This window comes from Gossypium hirsutum, chromosome A06, assembly GCF_007990345.1.
Source record: "Gossypium hirsutum isolate 1008001.06 chromosome A06, Gossypium_hirsutum_v2.1, whole genome shotgun sequence".
In the NCBI taxonomy this organism is placed as follows: Eukaryota; Viridiplantae; Streptophyta; class Magnoliopsida; order Malvales; family Malvaceae; genus Gossypium; species Gossypium hirsutum.
The window spans coordinates 80913181-80934204 of NC_053429.1; positions in this window are offsets into that span (position 1 = coordinate 80913181).

Here is a 21024-nt window from a genome sequence, read left to right on the forward strand (position 1 = left end):
CAACTTAAACGCCCGTGTGCTAGGCCATGTGGTTAATCATTTTAATTCAAATTAGGTTTAGGTTTCACATGGCTAAGACATACGCTCGTGTTCTAGGCCATGTGACACACACGACTGAAACACACGCCCATGTCTCTGCCCATGTGCGCAATTCTGAGCATTTTATTTCTCAAAATTAAGGTGTAGGGGACACATATTAGGAACACATGCACGCCCGTGTGTTTGCCCGTGAGGATAAAATAAAGTCATTTCCTAGCTTTATTTCTCACCTAAAATCACCTAAAAACCTGCACATGAAACACTCAACCAATCCCAACCATTTCAAGCATTCAAATTTGGCAATTTCCATCGTTCATCAAGGCATACCATTTCATGCATACATGGCTACAAACTCACCTTAACTTAACTTAGGCATTAACAACATTTGATCATATGAACTTAGATAACACATGTGTGTATAAATATATATCATAATAGCTTACTAAATCATACCTGAAATGAACCATCACTAGCCATTCCAATGGCTAGGTGACAAAATAACATTTCAAGCCACCATTGGCTAAGTTGTCCTATACATGCCATTATACCAGAATGATTCTACTGAATATACCTAAGATAGCTAGTTGATAGTGTGACGATGCTCCTACGATCCTCTAACCTTTGCCAGCTTCTGAGCACTATAAAATAGGGGAAAAATAAATGGAGTAAGAATTATATGCTTAGTAAGTTAGTATAATAGAAACTAAACTTAGCAATATTGTTTAATAAATCTAAGTATACATATCATGTTTTTCATCCATTTGGCTAAATTTCCTAAACACATACATTCAATCAAACTTGTTAGTCACCAAAATGTTCATATCAACCAAGTAACATAGATGAGCTGATCAAGCAATATTCTTTCTAATCATTACCATTTCATCTCATGGTTTTCATGCCAAGTCAAGAGTTATATGTCCTTTGAATCGTTGACTTCCAATGAATGCTCAATTTGTACACTAGAAGTGTACGATTCAACAATCTGTCATTTTCTTATTTAGGGATACCCCTTAGGGCACTTAACCAAGAAACACTCTCTCGAGCCATATATTGTTTAATAGGATTACCAGTCCAGGCTAAACCCTTTATATAATGTATGCTCAGAGGAGCTCGATTAGGATTACCAGTCAGGCTAAACCCTAATCATAATGTATGCTCGAGAGGTATGATATCGGGGTTAACCGTTAGGGCTGAATCCTTTGTATAACAAGATCAATGGGATTACTCGTGTAACAGCCCAGTTTAGACCCTAGTTGAACTAGTGTTTCGGGACAACAAATCTAAGTCAAAAAATATTTTAATGTTATTTTCCATGTTTACAGTATGTGGTTATGCATGTGTGAAAGTTTCGTATGGAAAATTGATCGTTTGTGTGCTCAATTTGATAAAAGGACTAAATCAAATAAAATACGAAAGTTATATGCTACATGAATAAGTGCCAAATTGACATGGCTTATTAATTATTAGGTCCTTATGTTGTACTTAGACCATTGATAAGGTTAATGGACATTAATGACCATCCATTATGTTTTTATTTTATGTTTAAACAAACGTTAAATAAGTAAATATGTAAATAAACCTATTATAATTAAAACAAAAGTCATATTAGCCTTATTCTCATCATTCCTAACTGAATAATAAAAAAAAGAAAATAAGGGTTTGGAGGCTTTGAAGGTTCGACCCTTGTTAATCTTGATTAAGGTATGGATTTTGTTTGGTTTTTGGTGATTTCTATGTTTTTGTGATCGTTGTTATGTGTTCTAGCTAGCCCGTGCTTGAATTTTTGAATTTGATGATGATTTTGAGATATGCCATGGATGAATCCATGAGTTTTGTGTTGTTAATTGATGAAAAATGAAAGATATATGTTGGGATAATATGTTTTGTATTGGGATTTTTGATGAATTTGAGTAATTTAGGCTAAATTGTGAAAATGAGATTTTGAAGGACTAAAATGTGAAATAAATGAAATATATGGGCTTATATGGGCTAGAGGAAAATTTGGTCTAGCATGTATAATATGAAATTTATATGTATTTTGTGATTTTATGAATTAAGGACTAAAATGTCAAAATGTGAAAGTATGAGGGCTAATTTTTAAAATTCCCTAAATATGTGTTTATGGATTGTTTTGAATGAATGTAAGATTGAATAAGTCAAATTTAAATGTGTTTAGATCAAGAACTAAAGAAAACAGAATTAGATCGGGGAAAATGAAAATAGTTGAATAGCCGTTTGTTTCCATCCATTCTAGTACGAGGTAAGTCTATATACAAATAAATGTGTTTGAATTGATTTATTCATGCTTATATGATATTTAATTATGATGAATGGTTATAGAAGCTGAATATGTGAAATTGAGAAAGTTTCGATAATGTGACGACGTCCGAAAGCCCCGTACGAACCATAGGAATAGTTAGGATACATATGTCATGACATAGGATCAGATATGTGATTTCGTGTAAGCCCATGTCTGGAATGTTGGAATTGATTTGAGATTTACGTTTAAGACCATGTCTGGGACATCGACATCGTATATGATTTCGTGTAAGACCTTGTCTAGGATAGTGGCATTGATATTTGATTACATGTAAGACCACGTCTGGGATGTTGGCATTGTATGAGCTTTTCAAGCTATCCGTGTATCCTATTTGATTTCATAGGTTCAATGGGCATTCTGAGAAATACGTGATTGAATGAATGAATAACCGAATCAGGTATGTGGAGATGTGTTCAAGAATTGTTAATGAGAAGTAAGTATATGTACAAGTGATGATATGTGATATAAGAATAAGAAAATATGCTATATTTACAAATGAATTGGGAATATGTGAAATGTATATGAACTATGTGGTTTGTGATAGTATTTGGCTATGGAAAATATGTATTTTATGATGCTTATATGCTTAAAATGATAAGTTATTTGTATATGGCTTACTAAGATTTTGAAAGCTTACTTTGTGTGTGTTTGCATTGTGTTATAGATTATCGAAGCTACTGGAAGCTCGGGGATAGTCGAGGATTATCACCACACTATCAAACTTGATTTTGGTACCCTTTGAAAATGTATATATCAAAGTATGGCATGTATAGGCTAGGATTAATGTGGTATGTTATGAGATGAATATATCATGCCATGAGATCTGGCTTGATTATGGTTGAACTTATGGTTTGATTTTGGCATATGATGTGTGATGCAAAAATGGTAAATTTGGTGCATATATATGGCCTAGTGAAATGATCTTTTTGGTAAGTTAGTTTTGTGGTTGAAATGGTTATAAATGTGATATGAATCATGTGTTCATGGTATAAGTTAGTTACATGGAATTAGTATGTTTGAGTTGGAATTATGTATGGAAATGATTAATGATATTGAAGTATGAGTGATGCTTGTTTTGGAAATGTTTTGGTTGCATATTGGGTTATGAAATGTGCTTAGTTTTATGCTTGTAGGGATGTTCCAAAATGGATGGCAAATTGGCTTTGCAAATAGCCAATTTTTGTCCACACGGGCAGAGACTCGGGTGTGTGTCTCAGCCATGTGCGACACACGATTATGTTACATGGTCGTGTGTCCCCTGGGGTAGTCCTACAATTTAAAGTTAGTCTCAAGCACAGCCTAGACACACAAGCGTGTCTGGTGGCCGTGTGTGGCACACAGCCTTGGCACATGGGCGTGTGTGGCCATTTCGAATGGTACATAGGCTAGACATACGGGTATGTGGTTAGCCGTGTGACCCAAGTTAGTTTCAACCACAGCCAAGGCACACGGGCATGTCTCCGGCCGTGTGGTATAAACTAGTATGTATGCCCTGTTCTGCCACGGCCTAGACACACAGGAGTGTCTAATGTCGTGTGAGGCACACGGCTTGATCACACGGGCGTGTGACCTCACAAATTTTGAAAATTTGTTAGGTTTCTGAGAAATTTTGTATGTGTTCAGTTTAGTCGTGACCCCTTCTTAAAACATGTTTAAGGTCTCGTTGACCTAAGAAAGGGACTTTGAAATGAAGTTTGACTATGATGCTATGATATGTGGATATTATTTTTGAATTGATTACAAAATGTTCCGATATGTCCAGTAATGCCTCATAACCCTAGTCCGACAACGGATATGGGTTAGGGGTGTTACAACTCATCCGAGCTAAATCCCGTCTGCAACAAATGCATGACCTTATCAATTTCGGGAAAGTGCATGCAATTATCGGAATTCAACATTCAATCGGGACTAACCCTTTGTCATCATTTCAAGCATGTATAAATTTTCCATCATAACATATAAGTAAGGAACATTATATAAATCATATTACATAAAATACAACATTCAATTTACATAATTACATATCCGATTAAGTTACACGAACTTACCTCGACACTTGTTCGTGTAAAAGTCAACTAATCCGAAATCTTTTCTTTTCTTCAATCTAGCCTTGAGTTTGTGTTTTCTGAATAATTGAGCTTGAAAGCTTGGCCAAACCCTAGCTATGTCTTCCTTGTGAATTTTGGCTATGGGGACTAATTTGAGGAAGATGACATCTTTTATTTTAGTTATTTTGTTTTTATTTACCCAATTACCTATTTGCCCTTCACTTAAACTTTGAAAATTTTACCTAACCATGTCCCCTTTTGTCCGTCTTAAGGTATAATGGTCTAATTACCATTTAAGGGCCTCCAATTTAGAATTTCATAACAATTGGACACCTTTAATTTATAGAATTCAAGTTTTTCACCTATTGCAATTTAGTCTTCCTAGGCAAATTGGACACTTAATCGATAAAATTTCTTAACGAAATTTTTACACAATTATTCTATCATACTGTAGCCCTTAAAGAAATAAGAAAATAAATATTTTTACTTCATATTTGTGGTCCCAAAACCACTGTTCCATTTTCATTGAAAAATGGGTTGTTAAAAGGTCTCAAACCATTTTAACATTCAACCCCAATTTCGGCCACCATAAGTGGTGGTGCATTCGCATATGTGTAAAATAAGGGCCTATTTTGTTTCTTGTATTTTGCCCAATTAATTCCAGCCTTAATTTGAGTTCTTAAATTCTACTAATCAGTTATTAAACCCATGTGAATTAGGGAAAACCGTTCTTGATTATTTAGGCAGTTAAGCATAAAATAAATTGTTGTTTCGACATAGTTGTAGGGTAAATGTTATGTATTGATTAAATGAATGAATTTAATAATTATTAGCTACTAAATTTCCAATATATTATGAAATTAGGTGCTGACCCAAACTCCCCAAATCAACCGGAAAGCCGAAGAATGATCGTACGTACAGTTCGCATCGATACAAGGTAAGGAATCAAATTAGTTGAATTCGTAAAATAGTTATTAATTTGACAATTGGTCTGAACCCATAAGTGGGTAATTGGGAGTTGGTTAAGTGGTAAATTTATTAGATTTACACTGAAATTTTGGTTTAGGATCGTATAAAGGTTTATTACGGAAAATTGAAAGATTTTAGGGTGTTGCAAGAAAGCGAAAAATAAGGTGTGGGTCCTAAACTTGTAAAATTTGTTTGATAATGATAAATGCCATGTTATATTTGATAAATTAGATTTTTGATTGGTTTGGCATTGTAGCCAAAATATTAGTTTTGTGAGTGGCTGAACTAGGTACGTTTTGAGCCTTAAAAGACTATTGTGTTGACAAAATTGCTAGTTTGACTATTTGAATATGTAATTGAAATTGTTATGCTTAATTATATTATGTGATATGAGAATGTTTGATTGAATGGTATGTAATTTTGGGATATTAGGTTTGTGCATGATTTAAGTGCATGAAAAGTTTATTATGATACATATATACGTGAAGTTCTATTGGTGCACAATGAAATTCGTAAAGTATGTGAACTGAACGATATTGATAGATATCATCTTAATGATGCTTCCTTTTTCTGAAAGTATGTGATTATTGAGGATGTATTGAACATGTCGAATAAATGTGAAAAGTATTGAAATATGATCATGTATGGATTTGTATGACATATTAAATGTGCATTGGGCTAGGATTATGTTGTTGACGGAGGAGTTCTGTTGAGTACCGGCGGCATATTAAGTCCGCATATATTTTTAGTCAGTGCACTACATTTGGAGTACTGACGGGATTGGCGATTATATCACATTATTTGTTTGGCAGTTTCACTGCATTATTGATTATTGGTGGTTTTACCACATCGAGCTTTGCTCACATACGTTGGAGTTTGGCAGACGAGTCTTAGGGAACTCATGGTGTGTAGCAGATGTTATGCGTAGGATCTCACATGTGCATTTGAAATTATTGTTGATAATATTTAATTGTGCTATTACCACCTCTATGAAATTGCCTGTATGAATGCTTAATACTTGTTTAGTCTCACACTGATCTTGTTAAGCTCACCCCATTAACTCAACTTCTCAGGTAATGATTGAACTTATGATCGTAATTAGTATGCAGACGTATGGTGGACTGCGAACTTTACTTCATCATATTATTTTAATTTAATTATATTTTTGGGTTATTTTATTATTATTCAGTTTCGAATTGTAAAGCTTTTTTAAACTGTGGTTTGGGACTGTTTGAGACTTTAGGGTTTTTCATGCATGCACAACACGCATATTTGTTATAGATACATGGTTTTTATAAATATGTTGAAATGGAATATGCATGATATATGGCTAAGTTAATAATTTGACTAGTAATGGTACATTTCCGCTGCTAAGGAGATAACAAAATGAATTTTCAAAGGTAACGTCGTCAGTAAGGTTTTACAAAAACTCGCCTAATTTGCTAATTGCGCCTAAGCATGGTTGGACTAAGTAAATGTACATTTTCCAAAGCTAAAAATAGAAACCATGATTTTATAAAAATGAGTACTTGAAGGTTTTTAACTATCGTTAGGGTAGGTTCGACACTAAGGTGTCCAATGTGGCCTTCTTGATTTGACCATAACATCTAGGCTGGGTTTGGGAGGTTATAAAAAGCTACTTTACTAAATGTTTGTCCAATGGTCTTGTCTTATATGTGTTACCCTTATTGGATATCTTTAATCTCTTTAGGATAAATCCGTTCATCCAATATGATTTGATTTTATCTTATGGTAATCATTACATCTTCTTTCATGAAAACTCAACTATTAACAAACGGTAATTAAATCATTTATGTTAAGAAAAATGGCTTGTGGTCACATTACTTTTCATCTATTATGTAATGCCAATAAGAGGATATTGTTTACCATTCATTGGGCTATGAATTCCACTATTGCAAGCAAAGCTATGTCATGCAAAAGTTGTATACCCAACGTACCAACTTTCAGATCTATTACAAATTGAACATGTCACACTCGATTTTCATTAAGGTCCTAAAATTAAGGAACGTTTGGTAGTAAATTAAAAGAGATGGTAGGTTCGACAGACTCTACCATAAAATCTAAAAATTTTAGTGGCTGAAATGTGATGCAAAATGTTCTATTTGATGTGTTCATGTATGGCTTAGAAAAATGGTAAGTTTGGAAATTTTTGGTATGAGATTTGGTCATGAGTTTAGATATTATGAAGCCATATGTTTTGATATGATTTGGTTTTATGTTTTGGCACAATTGAGTTGAGTTTATAAGCATGAAAATGATTGATAATGTTATGGCATAAATGTTGTTTGGATTGGTATGGATTTTGGCTGAAATAGTTGTACAATTATGTTTGTTTCCTTGCTTGTAGGGTAACCCAAATTGGGGTGGAAAATTGGCTATTCAAATGGCCTAGTTTTGTCGACATGGGTAGGGACATGGGTGTAATAGCCCAAAATTGGGTCTAGTTGGAACAGAGGTTTTGGGACCATAAAATCTGAGATAGAAATAATTATTTTATGATTATTTTGAGGTCTATGATATGATTGCATGATTGTGTGAAAATTTTGTGAAGAAATTCTATGCATAAAATGCTCAATTTGAAGTTAAGGACCAAATTGAATAAGTTGCAAAACTTGCATTCTAGAAGTTTCTAGTATGAAATTGCTTTGAAATATTAATTACAAGGTATTAAATAGAAATTTGACCAATTTCTAAGTGATGGAAAAAAATTGGACATAGATGAAACTTTTGAAAGTTTAGTAAGGAAGGGCATTTTGGTCATTTGGTAATTAAAAGAAATAAAAAGGAAAAATAAAGCCAAAATTGACTCATCTTTCTCATGGAGGCTGAAATTAGAATGGGGGAAGCCATGGCTAGGGTTTTCAAGCTTTCCAAGCTCAATAGTAAGTCCGTTATAACCCCGTTTTCAAGTTCTTTACGTTTTTGGAATCCCGGTAATTTAATTAAGCTTATTCTAGCAATAATTTAAGCTAGGGTTAATATTTGGAAAAATACCCATAGGTGAAATGTGTTTATTTTGCTGTTTTATAATGGAATATGGGTTTTAAATTATGTTAGACAACTTGTGCTACTCGGTTTTGAGTGAAAACGAGTAAAAGGGCTTAATCGGTAAAAATACCTAATAGTCATAAGTATATGTTAGAGTGAGAATTTGATGTTTCCATAGAAGGGAAAAGTGATCAGCATGTCATAAAACATAAGAATAAGGGATGTAGTTTAATTCCCGAGCCTAGGGGCAAAAGTGTAAATATGCAAAAGTTTAAGGGCAAAATTGTAATTTTTCCAAAGTTTGAGTTAAGGACTATTTTGAATAGTACATTAATTAAATAAGTAAAATATGATGTTTTAGATCCCGAAAAATGAGATTTGAATCTAGAATGAGAGAAAAATTGAAAATTAGGAAAGTTGGTAAAATGGCCGTTTTAGTATCGAGGTAAGTTCATATGTATAATAAGCATTAATTTATGCATGTTTCAATGTAAAATTGATATATTCATTATGATTTTCGAGATGTTGAAAGTATGTAAGTTGGTATGATAATAATACAACAATAATGCTGTAATTTATATTTGAAAGTTAAATTTAGTGAATTAATTGAATTATATTAAATTAAATGATTATGGTGCCAAGTTTATGAATTGATTTAAAAATATGTCTATGGTACATGAAGTGCATTGAATTATCATACATAAATGTGATTTCTATGATTAGGGATACTATGGGAAATTGTAAGTTCATATGATTTTTAATAGGGCAATGCGTAATTTAATGTTATTGCCTTGATATTAAACGAGATGTAAGTTTATATGTAAGTAATACATCAATATTACTTGTATTATGATATTTTATAATAATATTGGAAATATGTTTGTGGATAATTACTTGATTGGTGAAATTGTTGGAAAAGAGAGAGAAATCCCGGTTGAACCTTCGGAAAGATTGGATGATATAGATAGTATGTAGCTAGGTCACATGTATGGTGCTGAGTGCACATCATGTGTACAAGAGAGCTACAAGACATTATGATGTAGCTAGGTCGCATGGGTGATACTATGTGTACACCATGTAGACAAGAGAGCTACGGGATATATGTAGCTAGGTCTCATGCGTGGTTCTAGGTGAAGGACACCATGTAGACAAGAGAGCTACGAGATAAATTGGCTAGGTCACATGGGTGGTACTGAGTGTTCACCATGTGTACAAGAGAGCCGGACTATATGATGGGTGGAGCTATGTGCTGAAACCACCAAGTATCGAGGATTGATCTGAAGTGTTGAACGGGAGACTCTCTATGTATTGCTTTGTGAGTTTTGTGATGAATAAGTGCAAGAACTTGATTATGTGAATGATGTGTTCATTAATTGACCAGGATATGGTGAAGTTATAAACAAGTAAGTTATACATGAGGATGATTTTATGGTGACCTTGTGATCATGGGCCTATACTTGTGATGTATGAAATGTGGTGAAAATGATTTGTGATATGTATGTTAAAATGAGGTTAATACAAAGAAAGTGTGAAAGAGTGAATTAGCAATAAAACTGTTCTCGACAGTAGTAGTGATGTGATTTTGAAAAATCACCAACAATAGTATAAATTGAATCAGAGACTGAATGAGATATAAATTAAATCTTATGAGTCTATTTTCATATAAAAGAAACATAGCAAGAAAAGGAGTTCTATATTTTGAGATATTTATGTTTTTGTGAGACTGGTTCAGAATGATTACGTGATCCCCTATTCTGACTTTGGAAAATCACAAAATTTTGGATAAAAATAATTAGAGGCTTAAACTTATATTTTTAAAATCCCTAATGAGTCTATTTTCAATATAAATCAACAAAAACATTATCCAAGTTCTGTAGTGTGAGATAATTAATTTTTAGTGAAGAGAGGTCAGAACTGTCAGAAAGTGAAATAGGGGAAATTTTAATGAATAAACTGTACTAATTGGCTAAACCAAAAATTATGAAAATTTTATGGTGGAAAGATATGTGAGTCTAGTTTTAGGATAAATTTACTGATCTTAATTTGTAGCTCTGTAGCTCGAATTATAAATAAGTAAGTAACTATGACTCGTCTGGATAGTTTGATGTGAGCATTTATTAGTAAATTGTGAAATCGTACTTACAAGAATGCAATATACATTAAGGATGTGGAATGGAGAGGAGGAGGAGGAAAATAAATATATGTGGAATACATGGAAACTATGGTATATGAAATATTGATATAATGAAATAAATGATATTTGTTTATAAGAAAACAGAAAGAGAATGATATGTATCATGACATGTATATATATATATGACTAGTCTCAATGTAATTCTTGTTGGGTATGGAGTTGAATTGAAAGGTTTCAGGCAAACATGTTATTTTGCATATCTGAATTGTGGTATTTTATAAAGATATGATCTAGTTTTAAATATGAATGCTTGATGATTAAGCTGAAGATATTTTGTAAGATGATAATCTTGGTATAAATTTATAAGTGGTACTATAATAAACAAGGTAAAATGAGTATGAGAGACACATGTATGATGACATACAAATGCTATGTTTGTGGTTTAATTAAGAATATTTAATCATTAAATGAATGCCATGTTATATGCTTTTGATTTGGTATAAGTGTGTAAGAGATTAAGGTTGACCAAAGCTTGGAAAATAGCCTAGGTATATTCCACACAGGCAGAGACACAACCATGTGTCTCAGCCGTGTATGGAACACGACTTTGGGACAGAGGCGTGTGGAGTGTTAAAGTATGAAATTTTCAAGATTTTCGTAAGTTCTCGGTTTAGTCCTGAGCCCTTTCTAAAGTATGTTTTGGGCTTCGTAGACTCAAATAAGGGACTATGTGTAAGTGGATGAACGTTTTGAAATATGAATGAAATTTTATGGCCCGTATTTTAGTTTAATGTTTGTATGTTTGTCCGGTAATGCCTCGTACCTTATCCCGGCCTCGGGTGCGGGTAAGGGGTGTTACAACGAGCATGTGTCTCAGCCGTGTGTCCTCTGGGGTACCTACAATTGTAAGTCAGGCTTGAGCACGCACACGAGAGTTTGGCTAGCTGTGTGGCCCAAGTCAAATTTGACCACGGCCAAAGCACACGGGCGTGTCTTGTGGCCGTGTGAATAAGTCAGTATGTATGCCCTGTTTTGACACAATCTAGACACACAGGTGTGTCTAAAGCCGTATGAGGCACACGGCCTATTCATACGGGCATGTGACCTGTAATTGTTTGAAAAATGTTTAAATTTTAGAGAAATTTTATATATGTTCGGTTTAGTACCGACCCCTTTAAGTCTGGAAAGTACAGAATCTAGTGAGATGGTAAGCTTCTTAATCTTTATGTATTCATGGATTTGAGAAAAAGAGAAGTTAAAGATTTCTAAGATCTTTGAAAAGATTTTGCATGTTATTGGATTTTGGGTTTTATAGCTTGAGTAACTTCGATTTAATTGGTATATAGGTTGCCATGCTTAGCTTCCAAGACGAAAATGGCTTTGGCATTTGGAAAAGCTAAGCTAGCGAGGATGAAAGTTAGTAGGTGAGTTTCTATACTCCACAATTGGGGTGTTATTCTGGTTGTTTTGATGATTGTATGTTCCGCCCTAAGTTCAGTTTGAGTTTTATGGTTTTATGTGATCGTGGTTGACTGGAAACAAAAATTTATATAGACTTTTTCAACACTTTTTGAGCTTGAATCCATGCAGTTTCATAGTAAATTTGGTCGAAGTTCACACTTTAATTATAAAATAATTAATTTTCACTTAAATTATTAAAATATTTAATTTTAATTATTTAATAATAAATTTTCACAAATTTGATTTATTTTCGACAGTTTTGCACAAAAGGTGAAAATTGGCTCAGAAAACACCTCAAAAGGCTTGAACTGTTGGGGAATTTTTGCATCAAGTGAACAAAGAGTAAGCCTGTGTAACAACTCTTTTTCAGTTGAATCAGAATAGTGGTTTCGGGACCACAAATCTGAGTCATAAAGAAAATTTATTTTAATATTATTGCGTGGTTTGTATTATGATAGGAAAAAGGCATGAAAATTTTAAAAAGAAAAATTTATCTATTTCATGTTTAATTATGGAAAGGACCAAATTGCATAAAATGCAAAAGTTGAATTCTAGTAGGTATAAGGACTACTTAGCTACGGAATTCAAAACTTGAGGTCCTTATATGGCAATTAGACCATTAAACAGAGTTAGTAGATATTTTTGATGAATCATCCATGGAAAATTAGAAAAGGAAAAGGACTAAATTGGAATGTTGAAAAATTAATGGATGATAATAGATTTAAATGGAAATATCATATTATTATTATCATCTTCTTCCCCAAAATACATGGAAACCCTAGAAAAGAGAAAGGAAACCGAACAAGCTTAATTGGGTAAGTAATCATGTCCCGTTTTTAGTAATTTTTATATTTTTGAGTTCGTAATAGCTTAATTTATGAATTTTGGGGATTAATTTGCAATGTTATCAAAGTATGAAAATTATTCCATAGATGAATATGCTAAAATTTTGAAATACATGGTAGAAAATGAAAAGTTGATGATAGATAAACAACTTTTATAAAGAGAATTTTTATGAAATTATGATTGAGGGACTAAATTGAAAAATGGTAAAACCCATGGAAAAATTCTAATTTTTTTGAAATTCATGGAATATTATTAAGACATGTAAAAATTAGTTAGGCTTGGAATAATGATTAAATTGAATAAATTTTATTTTCTGAGCCTAGGGACAAAATTGTCTTTTATGAAAAATATAGGGGCAAAATGGTAATTTTCCTTGGAAGTGAATTGATTTCAATTGAGTATGAAATGGATTAAATTGATGTTAAATTAATTTATATAAATCCAGAAAGAAAAGATTAAATAAAGAGTTAGATCAAGGAAAAAAAAGGTGACGGATTAGTAGATTTTCATAAATGAACAAGTGTCGAGGTAAGCTCATGTAACTAAATTGTGTTTATTTTTTACTTGAATTGAGTGTGGTATGTGTTTATATGAATTATATAAATGATAAAAATGTATGAAATAATCATATGATCAATATTGTCCGAACAATGTTAAGTTTCGTTTGAATAATGAAATTAGATGGATACATGATTTCTCGTATTGAATGTGGTCCTGCATATATTGCAAACAAAATATAGCTCGGATGAGCAATCCTATTATAAGCCTTCTCGAGCGTCTTGTTATATAGTTCCTGCAAGCATCCTTATTGGTAGTGATCCTACATGTGTTGCACACTACTGCAGCTCTTTGTGAGTGTGCTGTTACACGATTCGATTGGTTGTGATCCAACATTTATTGCAGACACAAACGCAACTCTTCGTGAGCATCCTGATATAAGCTCTTATGAGCTTTTTGACATGGCTTGCTTGAACTCCCTTTTATGCTATCCAGAGCTCCTGATAATAACTCTTCGGAGTTACATGTTAAGCCCAATTAGCTTCCTGTTATAGACTCTTATGAGTTTCCTGATATAGCTTGGATAAGATTTCTGTTACATGGCTCATATGAGTATCCTGATATATATCTCAAGAGTGTGCTTCCTGATAATGTGCCCTTATGAGTACGCCTAAACATGAGTTGACGGATCATTGATTTGTATACCTCGAGTATACTATCTGGATATCTATCGATATTTCAACGATTCAATGGATAAAACTTCTGTTAAAAGAAAACATGAGATTAATATGATTTCTTTAATATCCCTAAAATACTCAAAAATTATTATACGATGAGCTCATCTCTGTTATCTTGATTTACATATGAATCATATGACTAACTTGTTTGATAAGAGCTTGTGTTTAGAAAACTGATCAAAAATGGTTGGATGCATGTTATACATGTTTAATTAAATGAGCATGATTGGTAAGTTAAATTCTTGTTAGATGAACTTACTAAGCATAAAATGTTTACTCGGTTTTAATTTTCCTCTGTTTTATAGTGCTTGGAAGCTCGCTATGGTTGAAAATTGGTCGGAGCAACATCACACTATCCTTTAGCCCGTTTTTGGTATAAATAGCAAACTTATTTTGGTATAATGGCATGTATAGGCTAAGCTAGGTAAAATGATGAAATGTTTGGTTGTAACTAGCCATTAGAATGGCTAGTGGAAAGTATATTTTGACGTAATTATATAATGCCATATAATGTTTGATGTGAGATGGAATGGTTCAATTGTAGAAGATATATATATCTAAAACAAATGGTAAATGAATTTTGAGTTAGTATAATTGAATAACTTGCAAATAAAAATAAATGTAATTGTGGAAATTTAAACATTTGATCATATGTGTTAATATAACATACACAATACTTGTTTTTGGCTTGGTTTATATGTACCAAATTGGTTTGATAATATATTGAAGTGTTCATGTATGTGCAAGGTAAAAAAAATGAGAAATGAGGCTTGGAAAATGGCCTTATTTTGTCCACACGGGCAGACACACGGACGTTTCTTAACTATGAGTGAAACGCGGCCATGCGCACGAGCGTGTGGTTTGTCCGTGTGTCCCCTGCATCTTAAAATTTGAGAAATAGAATGCTCAAAATTGAGCACATAGGCAGAGACACAGGTGTGTGTCTCAGCTATGTGAGACACACGGCCCAACACATGGGCATATGTTTTGGCCGTGTAATCTCTACACTTAATTTTTTAAAATTAAATTGTCCACATGGGCCTGTGAATGGACGTGTGACCCAGGTCAAAGAGTTACACGGATAAGGACACAGGCTAAACACGACCATGTGCCTCACATCGTATGCCCACACAGTTTGGGACATGGGCGTCTCATTGGCTATGTGAGCCACTCGGCCTGGCCACACGGGCGTGTGTCTCCTGCACCTAAGAAAAAATTTGAGATTTCACGAAAAATTTTCTATGATCCCGATTTAGTCTCGACATGATTCTAATATGTATTTTGGGCCTCGAGGACCCATATGAGGGACATTATGATTGATTGTGATTGATTTCTATAAATGAATAGAAAATGACATAAATTAACTATAATTGAACTGTAAACTCCAGTAATACTCCATAACCCTGTTTCGACGACGAATACAGGTTAGGGGTGTTACAGGTTGAATATTTTTCTAGCCAAGGATGGTCCAAATGATGATTATTTTATGCACTTTATATTTATTTTATCTAAAGTTAATTGGGTTTAAAATGTATATAAAGCCTAAAGGAGAAAGTGGTCCAATTGTGCTAATAAAAGAAGACTGATCCAACAAGAGAAATGGTAGCCCAAAATCGTCCAACAGGCTGACCCAATCAGCTAATTTTTTTTTATTTTTAGGCTTGCAAAATAGCCCTCGAAGTTTCCTTAAACTCTATTCAGACCCCTCCACTTTTTGTGCCTTTGAATATTTGCCCCTAGCTTAAAATAGCAAGTGTGAAATATTCAAACTTGCTTGTTGTATGGCCGGCCAAGGAGGAGGGTGTGGCTGCTAATTATTTTCTATTTTTAGCATCCATTCCCACTTATAAATACCCCCCTTTGCTACTTTATTCAACACACATTCATTCCCACACATCTCTCTCTCTTTCACTCACTTTCTTCTCTTTTTTTTCCCTTTTTCTTGTCCATTTCCTATGCCAATCTCCCTCTTGAAAAGAGCCTTATTGCACCGTGGAATACATCTTTAAATTGTTCGTAGAGGCCTCAGTTCAACAGAATAACCAGAGAAGAAGAAGAGCGTACTAGTCTAGCTTTAGAAAAATACTAGATTTGCATTCTAGGTTCCTTCTTTTTAATTTTCTTCTTTATGTTAAGATTATGAATATAAATGATTGTTTTTTTGGTGTTCTTGTTCTAACTAAAATGGCTTAAATTAATTCCTATTATATTGATTTCATTTTGTCCACTTGAATTATTAAAATCATGTTTGTGTTGTTATAGGCCTTGGTAAGTTGTTAAATTAAATAAAACCATGCTTATGTTATACTTGTATTATAAAATGTATGGTAACGAATGAATTAATTATTAAATGTATTGAAATTATAATTAATTGGGACAATATTTAATTAGTGCATGTTTAATCTTCTAAGGTAGATAAAGGTTAAATTAGAGATGGTATTAAACAGTACATTAGCCTTGCATAACTTGCAAGATTATTGTGATTAAACTATTTCAATATAGAAATATATTGTTACCTCACTTAATCTTTTATGTACTTATGAAAATTGATTAATTGTTTGAATTGGTAATGAAAAATGTTTAAGAGATTAGTTAATTTAGTAAGTATGCATGAGCAGCAGTTAGGAAATTGCCAAGTTGCTGTGAAAATATTCGTAACAACATGAACATGGGTTTAGTAATTTTAAGTTAGGGAATGTAATTGATCTAACATAATTATGTCATCTTGATTAAAACAATCTTTTGAAATTATGCATTGAAATTTTTTATTTTTATTTAATTTAATTTTACTTAGTTAAATTTTAGTTATTAATCACTTCCTCAAAATCAAAATATTTTTAATTACCAAAGTGTTTGATTTATATTTAATAAATATTTTTTCACTGTCCATGTGGGTATGATAAATTGACATTTACTTGTCACATTATTACTTGTTGCTATTGCGTACACTTGCACATTTTCATCGTTCCATTAACCTGGAAAGTTATCATGCATAAGGCTGTGTAAATACATAAATGTGAGCAAACATGTTCCTTGAATGGCATGATAGAATTGTGTAATCATATGAATAAGTAGTCTTGGATGTAATGATGTGCATATTGTGCATGATTATAAAATGTAGAGTACAGAGAGAATTACCTGGCGGGGCAGTTGAAGATAGGAAAATTGATGTAATGGAGGAAGGGATGGAGTGAAAAGGGATTTAAGGAGGTTTGGTTGGAAAAAAGGATCTACTGGCTCTACAAAGCGACATCATGAAAATGACCTACTAGCTCTACGGAGCGACACCATGTAAATGTTTTACTAACTCCTTAAAGTCAAAAGTCCATGGCTAGCCATGGCATGATCCAGTGGAGGAAAAGTTCATCCTCATGGTAAAATGAAGTCCACCAGTACACTAAAAAGGGAAGCCTGTTACGGTGTATACATGGAAGCCATTACACGACTCACATGATGAAAAGTCTATTATAACGATTATGGCATATGTGGGAATGCTAGCAAGCGTGCTGCTAAGAAGTCTTGCCAAGATGTGAAGGCAAGAGGAATCTATGAAAGCATCTTATACATGGATATCGTAACACCCTAGATTTTAGGGTTAGAAGTTTTCAGTTTTGTGATTAGGGTCAGTGAGTAACTCGATCAATTATGTATGTTTTCGCGTTTTAGTATCAAAATGGGTTGCTGGTCTGGTGGTGGGTTGTGTGTTAGTTTAGTTTGGGGTTTCGAGTTTGAGTCCACAAGTGTGTTTTAAGGGAATTATTTTTTATTTAGCTTTGTTTTGTTTTAGAAGGTTAGATATTTATTTTTATTTGTTTTATTTATTTTATTTTATTTGTATTTTTGTAGGAAAAAAAAGAAGAAAGAAGAGAGAGAAACAAAACATTTCATGGTAGTGGTTTTCCAAATTTTCTCTACACGTTCCTCTTTTTCTTCGCTCTCCCTATCCACTCTTGAATTTCATTTTTATGTCGTTGTGGTTTCGTCGTCTTCAATTGTTTCGGGCTCTAGAGGGAGATACAATTGAGTATCAAGTAGAGGGTATTGTGGTTTACCAATAGTTTGGACATTTTATTGCGAATTAAGGTGTGGGTTTGAACATTTTTAAATTTATTTGTGAATTGTTGATTCAATTCTATAAAATTCGGTAATTTTGTGTGTGTTTGAAAACCCTTCCTTTTCATTATTTAATTTTTGACTTGTGTTTATAAAATTCGATGTTGTTTGCATGCTTTTAAAATCGACCAACCAAAAGGTCAGTTATCATGGAATGGCTTGAATATTATATGTGTTTTTGATATATTTCTGCGTTATCGAGGGTAGGGGATCGTCTCGACATCAAAGGCATGTTTTTGCAACCTGTTTTGGTGTGGTTTCGTGACCATACGGGTAGGCACACGGGTGTGGGTGGAACGACGAAAATGTGCAAGTGTACACAACCACAACAATTAATAAAATGACAAGTAAATGTCGAGTTATCGTACCCACAGGGACTGTAAAAAGAATTATTTATGGATGCAATTTAAAACACTTTGGTGAAGAAAAATATTTTGATTTGAGGAGCTAATTAAAAACTAAGATTTATAACTAAGTAAAATAAATAAATAGAAAATAAAAGTTCCAATGCGCGATTTGAAAAGATGATTTTAATCAAGATGACATAATTGTGTTAGATTAATTACATTTCTTAACTTGGAATTATTAAACTCATGTTCATGTTGTTATGAATAAATTCACGGCAACTTGATAATTTGCTAACTTATGAACATACTTACCTACCAAAATCCATTTATCTCTTGACTATAACTCTACGTCAATTCAACCGATTAAACAAATTTTAATAAGCAAATGTGTTAATGCACATACATACTTATGAAATTAAGATAATATCTTGTACATATCTCTATGCCAATTCAAAAAATTAATTTAATCTCATAAGCACATAAAAGATTACATGAGGTAACAATGTATTTCTACCTTGAAACAGTTTAATCACAATAATCTTGCAAGTTATGCAAGGCTAATGTATCGTTAGATACTGTTGCTAATTTAACCCTCAGCTACCTTAGATGATTAAACATGCACTGATTAAGTATCGTGTCAATTAATTACAATTTCAATCCGTTTAAATAATTAATTCATTAGTTACCTTACAATTGTAATGCAAGAATAACTTAGTCATGGTTTTACTTAATCAAACATCTTACAGAGGTCGATAACAGCACAAACACAATTTTAATAACTCAAGTAGACGAAATGCAATCAACCTAACACAAATTAAATTAAATTCATATTAATTAAATTAAACAATTCAACATCACAAATATTCATAGACATGTTCATCACAACAACAACAAAATTAAAAGGATAGAGAATAAGAATCAAATCTGGTGTTTTCTCTGTGGCTTGACTAGTTTGCTCCACTCCTCCTTTTCCGCTTGTTCTTGTCGAACCGAGGCTTCCACAAACACTTGAATTCTGCTCCAAATGGTGGTTGAATGACTCTTTTTCAAGAGGTGAAATTCGCAAGGGAATAGGGAAGAAAATAAAGAACAATAAAGAGAGGAAAGTGAGAGAAAATTGAAAATATGAGAAAGGTTGAGATGTGTTTGAAGTGAGCAGCCAAAGGGGGTATTTATAGGTTGAGAAGACTACTAAAAATAGCCAAAATCAGCAGCCAAAGACTCCCCCTATGGCCAGCCACACATGTGGCATGTTTAAAGATTTCAAACATGCTATTTTTAGGTAGGCGCAAATCTTAGCCTGAAAATTAATAATAATTTATTTAACCCAAATTAAATTGGATTAAAATTAAAATTAATTATATTATGAATTAATACACATAATTTGGACTGTCTTAGGCTGAAAAATTAATTCGTCTTGATGCTTCAAAATTGCTTCTCAATTTTGCGCATCTAATAGTGTTTGCTGAGCCGTTTTTCGCCCTTTGTGCAAATATGTTGAAAATAATCAAAATTTGATATATAATTAATTAAAATTCAACATGTTCATAATTTGAGTGCAATTTAATTATTTTATAATTATTATATATTTTTCAACAAGAATTTAACCGAAACTACATGAATTTGAATTAAAAAAGGCATGAAAAAGTGTGTATATTTTTGTGTTTCCAGTAGGCCCCACATTGGTGGTTCACATGGCCGTGTGCGGTTGAGAATTAGGGTTTCTGGGAAAATTTTGGTGCCAGTCAGCCTAGCCTCATGACTATCTGCCTGACGTGGGGATTTTGTCGATTTTCACACAAGCGTGTGTTCTGGACGCACTGTAACACCCCTAACCTGTATCCGTCACTAGAACAGGGTTACAGGGTATTACTGGAGCTGACAGAACATTTACAGATAAATAGAGTTAAAAATACTAATCATATACAACATCAACCATATTGTCCCTTAAATAGACTTCCGAGGCCCAACATGAATAGTAGAATTGATTCGGAACCAAATCGAGGTCTTATAAAACTTTTCACAAAATTTCAAAATTTCTCTTGTAAGCAGTACCCACATGCCCATGTGGTCAGGCCGTGTGCGCATGCCTATGTTCTAGGCTGTGTGGCTACACATGCCCGTGTCCCTAACCCACGTAACTCTCTATCTTGCAAGCATGAAGAAATTGAAGTCACACGGCCAAGTCACATGCCCATGTGCTAGGCCGTGTGGTGAATTTAATTTTCAAAATTTAGGTGCAGCTTTCACACGGCCATGTCACACGCCTGTGCTTAAGACCGTGTCCCTCACACAGCTGAGACACACGCCCGTGTCTCTGCCCATTTGCCCAATTTTGAGCATTCTGTTTCTCAATTTTTAGGTGTAGGGGACATACGGCTAGACTACGGGCTCATGGGGGCAAGCCGTGTGTAACACACGGCCTAGACACACGCGCCCATGAGGGCATGCCGTGTGTCCCTTAAATGGACTCCCGAGGCCCAACATGAATAGTAGAATTGAT